Source organism: Sturnira hondurensis, unplaced genomic scaffold (assembly GCF_014824575.4).
Source record: "Sturnira hondurensis isolate 20B ecotype Veracruz unplaced genomic scaffold, ASM1482457v3 Scaffold0004068, whole genome shotgun sequence".
Taxonomy (NCBI): domain Eukaryota; kingdom Metazoa; phylum Chordata; class Mammalia; order Chiroptera; family Phyllostomidae; genus Sturnira; species Sturnira hondurensis.
Window position 1 is genome coordinate 4,674,571 of NW_028076699.1, and position 10,922 is coordinate 4,685,492.

Genomic DNA, 10,922 nt, shown 5'->3' on the forward strand with positions numbered 1-10,922 from the left:
AATGTCCAGCGCTTGTGGTTCCTTCTACTTGTCCCTATTCTCTTCCTTGTAAACTCAAACCAGAGTGACTTTCCAGGCACCACAGGTGGGATTCCTTTTTCCTTCATTTAAAAAATGTCCCTTTTAATGTGCAGTAGGCCTGGGATTGTGTAAGTACCCAAAGCAAGTAACTTGACCACTCGGAGCCTCAGTTTTCTGTACACAAAGTGGAGGCAGCAGCACATCTCCCAGGGTGTGTGAGGGTGACACCTGGCACGGAGTGGTGAGGGCCCAGTCCCCTCCTGTCCTTGCCCTGGTGGCCCTTCTCAGCAGCACCCGGCTCATGCCTGGCCTCTCAGGAGAGCACCTGTTCTCAAACTTTTCACTATCAGAGACTTCCCCTTTTTTCGTTTTCCCCATGCTTTGGAAGATTTTGATTCTAAATTGCCTGTATTAAGTCATTATTAATTTATCTTCCATTTCTTATTAATCAAAGACATAGATAGCTGCCCCTCCGAGCTTCTGATCTATGCAGGCAGCTGGGAGAACATGTGGGTGCCGTAATTCCAGCCAGAGGCAAAGCCTCTCAACAGCGTGTGTGGTCTGGGCGACCCGAGGAGGGTGAATGTAGGTGCAGTGCGCTCGTTCTCTTTTAGCCGGCCGTGAGTTGTGGAGGCTGCTGGCCTTGCCCAGGTGGGCACTGCTTTTACAGGTAGATGAGCTGGGGCTGAGTTTTCAGAACCAGGCTCTAGCATGGGGCCCCGTGGGGCCCAGACCTCTCACTCCACAGAGCTCACTCTGAATAGATGGTGTGCACCAGCGCCATGCAGAAGAATGTGGGGTTCACACAGTGGGAGGTGGCAAAGCCGTCTGTGTGCGGGTCCCATAGGCTCTGGCTCGAGACTACCACATCAGCCCGCCCCTTGCTGCCAAGGGTAGCAGAGCTTGTATGGGGCAGGATGGCCCCCTTGACCAGGTCTTGGATCTGGGCACTCAGCACTGCAGCAGGTGGGCACCCTGGGCTGGATGGCAGGCCGCACTGGCCAGCTTGGAGGGCAGGTGAGCCTGCATCACTTCCTCTGCCTGGATGCAGGGGAACTTCACCTCCAGCCTAGCCAGCCACAGGGAACCTGGAAGGAGGGAGGTGATGGTGGGCGGTGTTTGCGACAAGGAACATAGAGTTTGGACCTAGTGTGTTGAACACAGAGTCCTGAGTTGGAGCACACAACTGGGACATTGGGATGGAAAACAGAATGCAGAACCTGGAACACAAGAGGATGACTACGCAGAGATTAACCCAGCTTCCTAGCAGCTCAGCCACAAGTGCCCTGAGGCTTGTGGCCCTGACTCCTCTCCCTCTTGCACTGGCCCACACCTGCTCCTGGATGGTGCTTATGGACCACAGAGGGCTCAGCAGGAGCTACAGAGCCGTGGGCCACCTCCCAAAGACATCCGGTTCTGTAAATGTGAAAGTGAGTATGGAGGCAAACATTTACTGAGGGGCTACTGAGTGCCAGGTTTTCGTCTTCTGTGCCAGACTGGGTTGGCCCTGCGGCTGGGAGGTGATTCAGGGAAGCATGGTAAGGGGGTGGGGGAGGAAAGCCAACAAAGGGTGTGCTGAGGGGCACGTTACGCCAGGGGGCAGCTGGACCTCATCTTTGGGGTCCGGCCATAAGACTGCTAAATGCTCTCGAACTCTCCAACCAAGGGGTATATTTGTCCACCAACATCCATCATCTCTCAGGGGCCGAGCCTTGCTCCCTGTGCACCAGCTCTTGCATTTGGGGCCTCCCTTGCATGCCTGGCAGCCAGAGACACCCTCAGGCAGAGAGATGCAGGAAGCCTGGTGCACGCAGGACATTTCTGCAGGTTCTTCCAGGTGATCTGAGCACATCAACAGTGTCTGCTAAGTCATCTCGCTTCTCATCATCTTCAGAGAGCAGTAGCCTCCCTATTTTGTAGGCAGAGAAACAGGCTCAAGAGGTAAAGCAGCTGGTGGGGAAAGTGGTACTTTTGCAGGAGGGCCTCAGGCCTCCACCACGTGTCCGCTCCTACCCCACCACCCATCGGGTGTGACAGCTGACCAGAGAGTGTTGTGCTGGCATCTGCTGAATGAATGAATGAACGAATGACCCGTTGGAAGGCACAGGACCGTGGGTTAGCTACTGCTCTCCTGTAAAATGCAGACAGGACTTTCTTTCCTCCCAGGCTCCTTTGAGGAATACAGGTGATTGTGTAAGTGAAGTGCCTAGCCCTGTGCCTGGCCCTCAGTGGGGTCTCCATGTGTGTTCATTCCCTTCCTCCCTCTCGGGGAGCAGCAGGGGGTCTCTACCAAGATGTGACCTCCTTAAGGGAGCTGCCCCTGAACCTCCAGATGAAGGGCCCCAGGGAATCCCCAGAATGTCTCTGCTGGCTCCATCCAGCCAGTCCCAAAGCCTGTCCAGGTGTCCCCCACATTAACTCAGCAAAGCACAGTGGTGGCTTGCCCTACTTCTGTGTTATTCTGGAGACTAACACATTCTCAGTCTGTCTGTCTCCTGTTTTCAGCCTTGCCTTCGAGAGCTGCGCGCTGCTCATAGAGACCCCCTTCTCGCCTCCCTTCGCTCCTCAGCCCACTGCCATCTGGTGCCATCCTCCACGTGCTCTCGACAAGGTTCCTGGCACCCGGAGATTATTTTTCTGCAGCGTTCAGTGCGGTTGTCAATTCCCTTGTTTCTGGGCCTCGGTGTCCTCAATGGCGTAGCGATTCCTGCCTCACCAGATTATTCTGAGGACTAAATAATGCCTCCATTCAGGTATTCAGTAAACATTTCTGAACACCTGCTATGTGTGTGCAGGCTTTCTGCTGGTTCCGAGGACCTGACGTCAGAGGTGTCCAGTGGCCCAAGGGCACAGACGCAGTCATAACAAATGTGAGACAGCCTGGCACTCCACCTGACACCTGGTGGATGCTCAGGGACGTGGGGCCCTGTCCCCCTTTGGCTTTCTCTGGGTCCCAGAGAATGGGTGGGAAGAAGGGGTGGACTCGCTCTCTGAAGTCCCCTCTAGCTCTGATGGTCCAAGGCCCTGGTCCATCCTTCTCTGGTTTCTTGGCCCCTCCTCCATGGTGAGCCCGTCTCTCTCACTCTGAGCTCCCACCTGAGCCTGCATGCAGCCAGGTGGCCCCAGGGGCTGAGCGTAGCAGGTTCTATGTCTGGACTTTCTGAATTACGGCTGGTCCCCCTTCTTGATGGGGGACCGACCGGAAGTACTGCTTCCCTGACTGGAATTTCAGTGGCCAGAGGGACAGTTTGGAGGGACCAGAGCTCTCAACAAAGAGGGCAACTCCAGGCACCTACAACTTGTTACCCCAAGTCTGTACCAAGCTTAGCCCCCTTCTCCCACCTCGGCCCCCACAAAGGGCCTCCGCATGGGGAGCATCAGTGCCATGGGAAGAACACAGACTTTTGAGTGGTCCAATTGTGTCAAGGTTCTGCTCTGCCACTAAGCAGCTGTGTGACCTTGGGCAAATCATTCATTTCTCTGAACTTCAGTTCCCTCACTTGTAAACTAGGGATTCTTTTACTCCATGTCTCAGCAGATCTTTGTTGAACATTTAACCTGCACCATGGGCCCAGTCACAGTAGCGATAACATACAGATCTTTGTTCTCAGTGATCACGTGCTGGTGGGGAGACGGACAGCAAACAGCCGGGAGTCTCCATCAGGGTAGCACTGCCCCCCAGGGGCCTTGGGAATGTTGGGGGCACCAACACCTCCTCGCAGAGCTGTGAGGATTAAGTGTGTACAAGTAGTGAGTATTGCCCTGGCACACAGTGAGTGTTCAATCAATGCCTGTTCATAAATGAACTATTAAAAGCAATTCTCTCTGAGCCCTGATTTACCAAACAGTGAAATAGAGCTGATAATCCTTACCTCGAAGAATTGTTATGAAGATTTCTAATTTTGTTTAAATTAATGGATTTAAGGTAATAGGTAGACCTTACTATATGCCGTATACTCTTCTAAATCCTTTGCAAATATGAACTCATTATTTTACAGATGAGGAAACTGAGGCACAGAGGGGGAGGTTAAGGGACTTGCTCAAGGACATATAGCTTGGATGTGGCCGGATATGAATGTACCTGGCAAACCTTAGGAGCTCAATAGTTGCTTTATTTTGTGGGGCAGGGAAGTCTTAGGCTCGGTATCCTGCCAGGCTACCGAGCTATATGGAAGGTAGCTGGAAGGTCCCCATGCAGAGCTATTCTTGGTGCCTGAGGTCTGGATGTGAATGTGTAGCTCAGGTGTGAGTGTGGTGGGAGGGATTGGAGCGGCTGAAGACAGGAGGGCTCAGAAGGTGAGAGGAGGAAGTAAAACCCCCCAGACAACAGTGCGGGGCCCCTGCTCCTGAAACAGCCCCTGCAGCAGCCTCTCCTGAGACAGGGAAGGACTCCAAGGCAATTTCTCCTAATGTAGCTGAACTCCCTCTAACTGTTCCCGGAGAAACCCTCTTCTTGCCGACACAGGAAAGAATTACAGGTGAAAGCTTGTTGGCACAAGCAAAGTTTATGAGTGCTGAGTTCTAATGGGACAGCAAAAGCAAGGGCGGCAACAGCCAGGGTGGCCAAAAAAGGGGTGGCCAGGGGCCAGCTGGCCAGGCCACCCCCCAGCCCCTGTAGTAGGAGAATCAAGAGGCCAAGAGAATCAGTCCTTTGCTCTGAGGACTTACACAGTTGGTGGGATGGGGGTGAGAGAGTTACATTTTGATTGATGCGTAGAGGTGGTGCCAGCTTCCCTGTGGGGAGACGTGACTGCCCAAAGGTAAGTATGTGTGGATTCCGTTAGCCCCAATCCTTATCTTGCTTCAGACTCTATTTGTTAATTTAAAAAATTTTTCTACTTATTTATTTTTAGACAGATGGGAAGGGAGGGAGAGAGGAAGAGAAACATCAATGGGTGGTTGCCAGTTGAGCACCCCCAACTGGGGACCTGGCCTGCAACCTAGGCATGTGCCCTGACTGGGAATTGAACCAGCAACCCTTTGGTTCTCAGACCGGCACTCAGTCCACTGAGCCACACCAGCCAGGGCACTATTTGTTCATTTTGCATACGTGACAGGAGACAGGCAGTTAACCAAAGTTGTTTTAGGGGCTTTTCTTTGGGCACGGTAGGCTCACCCCCTGCCCCCGCCCCCACTTCCTCTCCCTTCCAGGCCTTGGGATGAATACACAGTCTCAGAGTTTTCCTTTCCCCAGCTAGTGCAGCTGATATACGCAGACTTCCAAGGGCTGCCCCATCCTACCCTGTCTTGTTTGGAGTGCTGGCAGCCTTACTGAACCAGGTTCAGGATAATGGGATCAACAGGTGCCTTTGCTTTTAGCCTCCTGTGTCAGGTTCTTCATTAGATTGCAATGGTGAGGGCCCTGCCTTTATTTCTGGCCACTCATTCTACCGTAACGTAACATGTCTGGGCTTGTTGAAGATCCCGGCTGGGCCAAAGGAGCAGGACTAATTGGCCCTCAAAGAGGAGTCGGGGACAGCAGTTGGGCCAGCAAGAGGCTTCCTTTGTGAGCCTCCCCCACCCCCTCTGCCCCCTGGCCAGAACATCCTCCTTCAGGACCCTCTCCATCAGGCCCCACCAGGGGCTGACCCCACCTGGTGGCTCAGAGCACCAGCCTCGCAGCTGCACGGTCCTGGGTCTGAAACCTTCCAGTCCTGGGTCGGCCACTTGCAGGGTGTGTGATCCCGACCGTCATTTCACGCCAGCGTCTTCATTTGTGCAGTCGGCAGCGGCAGTGCCTGCTCAGGGGGTGGCATGAAGGTTGAATGATGCCACCCACAAGAAGCGCTCGGCCAAACAACCAGCTCAATGCAGGGCCCCTGCGATCACTGCTCGGGGTGTCAGGCAGCTCTCATCCCCCTGTAAATACAGACCCTGTGGTGCTCAGCTCTTTACCTCTTACGAAGCCCTTTCGCCTCTCAGATCCTGCACTCAGGCCCAACAAGGAAGAGCAGGAGTGGTGACCTCGCTTCACGCATGTGGAACCTGGGGCTCCGAGGGGCACCTGAGCCACTTCCCTGAAGTCATGCAGTTCGTCAGATGTGGCGCACAGTTCCAAACCCAGGGAGTTCCTAACCCAAACCCCTGATCACTCTGCCAGAACTGTGGGTGATGGCAGTGGCCCAGAAGCCCCCATGAGGGGCCTGTTCTCTGCCTGACCGCACCCCCCCCCCCCCCGCTCCGGCCTTGTCCNCGTCCCCCCCCCCCCCCCCCCCCCGCTCCGGCCTTGTCCTGGGGCTGTGGGTGCCCACACTGCCCTGGGGCAGGCCCTTTGCCATGGTGGCCCTTGGTTTTCTTGTTTGTAATGTGGGGACAGCACCCTCTTTGCTGGTGGGATGGGAGGTTCAGTGGAAGAGCCTAGAGCCTGGTGGGGCGATCTCCGCTCCCTCCTCACTGTCTTTCCGTTGGCCCAGCAGTGGAGACTGTGCAGGCCACACCTTTGTCCGATGGGGTGGGGCTGGGGGTGTGTGGCTCTCAGGACACCTCATCCTTGGCCCTTCTGGTCTTCTGGGAAATCATTCCCAGGTGTGGCCTTCACACTCCAGCCTTTGGGAACAGAGACAGGGTAGCACAACTGTGAGAGAGAAATAGAGACTCAGAGAGACAGGAGCAAGGAGGAGGGGATGTGGCTTCCTCCTCCTGGGGAAGTCCGAGCCTTGGGCTGGTGTGTGGCTTCCAGGGGTGGGAGGAGCCAGCAAGACCCCATGGGCCTCGTCCTGCTGTGCCCCGAGTTCCACCCCAGCGCACCACCAGCCGTGGCTTTTGTCAGGGAGTGCCTCGTCCTGCCTCTCCTGCAGGTAACTTTCCACCTCTCTCCGTGACCCTTCACCTCTCTCACTCTGCTGGCTGTTCTCTCTCTGTATTTTCACCCCCTTCTCCTTTTTTTTTTTAAATTTTATTTATTTATTTTTTAGAGGGGAAGGAGAGAGGGAGAGAAACATCAATGTATGGTTGCCTTTTGTGCCTCCCATGCTGGTAGTTAGCCTGCAAGGAACCGGCCTGCAACCCAGGCATGTGCCCTGACTGGGAATTGAACCGCGATTGTCTGGTTCGCAGGCCCGCGCTCAATCCACTGAGCTACGCCAGCCAGGGCTTTACCCCCTTCTCCTTCTCATCACACAGGGCTTCACCCACCCTCACACCCCTGTGCACACTGTGCTGCCCCTGCCCCCCACCCCGGGGCTTCTATCTGACCCAGCAGAGGAATTCGAAGGTACAGTTCCCACCAGGCCTCGCCAGCCCCTGCAGACCAAGAGCAGAGTGCTCCCTGACCATTCCTATCTCCTGGGCTCTGCCTCCAGGACCATGCGCATGGGAAGGCCCTCAAGTCCCCAGGGTTCTATTAATGGAGAGATGTGGCTCCCTGGGGCCCAACCAGAAACCCCCAGGGTGGCCGCCTCCCTGCTCCTTGTCTTCTGCCTCCCTTTTCACCACCCAGACCTTTGTGGCAAAGGGAGGCATTAGGCAGCACCCTTGCTATCCCCTGGGCTCCACCCCCGCGCTTCATATACAGACAGAAGGCATATATGAAGACAGAACTGGCTTCTCGTGGAGCAGGTTCAGACGAGCACCCAGGACTGTGCGTGCATGCTGAGCATTAGGGACGATCAGGTGCAGATCCATGTCTCTGGAGGTGAGTCGTTCGCAGAGACACAGACTGGTACACTGGCAGATAGCTGTGTACCATGCAGAGAGGCACAGATCTCCGAGGCTGTCATGCACGTGTGCAGCTGTGACATTTTCAGAGACACGGATCCATACCTAGTGAGGTTCAGGAGTCCCTCAGAGGTCTTTGTGTGGATCCAGAGAGAGAGCTAGGCACATGTGGTGCCCTGGGGTGTCTGCATGGACACAGAGACATGTGTACACAGAGGCAGAGTGTGTGTGACATGTGTGACCCACGTCTACACACAAAGATAGGCGTGTGAGCAAAGAAACACACACGAGGCACCGTGATGGGTGCAGCCATCAAAGGGCACATCCACCCCCAGAAATGGACAGTCACCTGCAGAGACTGGCGTGGCGGCACCCGATGCACAGGCACTAAGATGGGCTCGGGTACCTGAGGGTGCAGTTCCTGGCCAGACGCCCCCCAAGGTGGACAAGGCTGCACAGTGACAGAGGGACACAGGGTGGCGAATGGCCCCCCACCCCCGCCGGCCATGCAGCACCCCATCAGGGCCAGCCCTGTGTCTGTCAGCTCCGGGACCCTGCAGAGCCAGCCACGAGAGGAGGGCCATCTCTCTGCCGAGGCACCCCGGAGTTTGATGGCAGGCCCTCAGCGCTGGGGGCACACTCCCGGGCAGGCCCCCAGGTGCCCTGGGCTGATGGTCTTGTGAGCTCAGATGCGTCCTAGTGACCCTGGCAGGCAGGTGACTGCACCCTTGTTGCGTCTGCACTACCTCCCCCCAGGGACCAGGAGAGAAGGCTGATGATTGGAGGAAGGGGCCGCCAGGTAGGAGAGGCCTCACTCAGAGGTAACTTCAAAGGCAGGTGGGTTAGAAAGAAAAGTGCATGAAGATCTGAGGCTGCTGTAGGGTTTGGAGCTCACATAAGTGGGATGCGGGGTAAGGGAAAACACGTGGCCGGGCTTGGAGGGTCTGGCACTCTGCTGCACGCCCCGAGGGTCAGCCTGTTCAGCCCTCACAGCGTCCCTCAGGGAAACGTCACTCTCATTGCACAGGTGAGGAAGTGGGGGCCCAGTGGGGCCAGTGTCTTACCCAGTGTCACACAGCCAGTAACTGTCGGAGACTCGATTCGAGCCCATGTGGTCCCGGTTCCAGGAGCTGCGTGTCTAACCGCCAGACCGTCCTGCCTCTCATGCTTTGCTTGAAAATGAACACAGGCTCCGATGGGAAGGACGCTTCCCAGCTGGGTGTCCTTGAGCAGTTCAGTCCATAAATGGCAGCTGAGCACTTAGGATGTGCTGGAGGTGGGGTGCAGCGGGGACAGAGGCAAGCGAGAGTTCGTGCTCTGGGCTAAGCCCAGTGCTGGGCATTGGGGTGAAAGCCCCAGGAGACAGAGGGTGTTCACAGAAAAACCAGTCAGAGCGCAGACAGACCTCTCGGTGCCAGGGTGTGCCTGGCGGCGGGCACTCTCCCAGCTTGGGGTGGGGTCACGCCAGCTCCCTGGGGGTGGTGCCAGTGTTCTGAAGGACGAGTTGAGTCTGTCAGGGGAAGGTGGAGCAGAAAGAAGGGCCACCCCGGCTCGGGGCACAGCATGTGAGGAGGCATGGGAGACATACCTGGTGGCTGGAATGTGGAGCTCAACACAGAGACAAAGTCTGGGGAGGGGACTGTCCTGAAGAGGCCTGAACGCCAGGCAGAGATCTTTGGATTTTATCCTGAGCAGAGGGGGGACATGGTCAGATGAACGTTCTATAAAGAGACAGCTTTGTCGCGGTAACAGCAGCAGTCTTAGGGCTGGCTTGATTGAGGGCTGTTGCGGCCCTGCCTGCACCCTGCGACACTCACCCCTCCCGGGCACGCAGACGCTGTGCCTGCAGCCCCTGGACCACTGCTCCCCGTTCACAGGGAGGCTGGGGTGCCCAGGGCAGGCCCTCGGAGGCCTACACACGGGGATAGCTGACAGTTGGTAGACCGACACCCCACTTCCTCACCCCTCGGTGGAAGAACTTGGGGTGGTAGTCTGCACCGTCTCTGGGGGTGCCCACCACAGCAAGCTGCTCACGAACACGCCCTGAACTGGCTGCTTTTCACCCCCGTCTCAGTTCCCCACTTCCGCACCTGGGCCTTGCCCTGTAGTTCTTGTCAAAGGTCTTCCTGTAGAACAACCCAGCCCGAGACAGCGGCTCGGACCCCTGAGCCCCAGGGCTGTCCTCTCCACAACAGGAAAAGTCTCCCACGCATGTTCTATGGGCGGCTCCCAGAACCATGCCCAGCACTTCGTAGGGACTGGGCTAGCTCCTTCTCACACATGGTGGTTGGTTCATACAAGTGCCGTCCCCTCAGACTGCCCAGGACAGCCGGACCTCTGTTCCTGCCAATCAAGCCCTACAGGTAAGCAGATCCCTCAGGCCTGACTATTCCTGATGCTCTTGGCTGAACACCGTCCAGGTGGCCTCCCACGCTGGCTACAGAGGGCTCCCTGAGGACATCCCGACAAGGGGATGGGCCAGAGGCAACATGATGTCTGGCACATGGACATCTGAGTTCCTCTGAGGTAAGTAAAAGTCATACTTGCTCCTAAGCACTGGGCCAGGAGCTGGCCAAGACTTCCTATACATCGTCTTGCCCCCTGACCTGCAGCCACGCACTGCCCTGCCTCATGGTCAAGGAGCTGCGTCTCAGAGAGGCTGGGTGACTGTCCCAGGCTCTGCAGCCTGGCGGCAGGTAGGAGCTCTGGGATTCAGACCTTGTCTGTCCATCTGTCCAAGCGGAGCCCTGGCTCCTCACTGGGAGGAGGAATGCGCCATGTTCACCCCAGATGCCCCGAGCTTGGTTCAGGCTCTGGCAGAGGTGCTGAGGAAGTGAGCGTGGGGCCAAGCCGAACCGAACAGGCCCCTAGAGGAAATGCAATGCTCCTGTTGGACCCCGAGCCCCTGAGGGCACTTGCCCCTGCAGGGGTCTGGCACTTAGGGATGTTTCAGCAAGGTGGGTGGAGCAATAAAGGAGTGAATATTGATATTCTCGGCCAGCATTTAAACTGTGGCCTCAATCTGTGAGTGTGTTAGGGACTGCACAGTGTGATTACCCCATTCTGTCACTTCTTCCGTATTTTCCCATGACAGAGGCATTTCCTGTGTCAGCTGCCCGCCACCACCTCCCTTGCTCCCCCTCGGAGCTCATCTAGGTGTGTCTGAAGGATACTTGTCCCACGTGTCCCACTATTTAGAGGTTCCCTTCAGTTCCCCCAGAGTGGGGGGATGGGAAAGCCCCGCA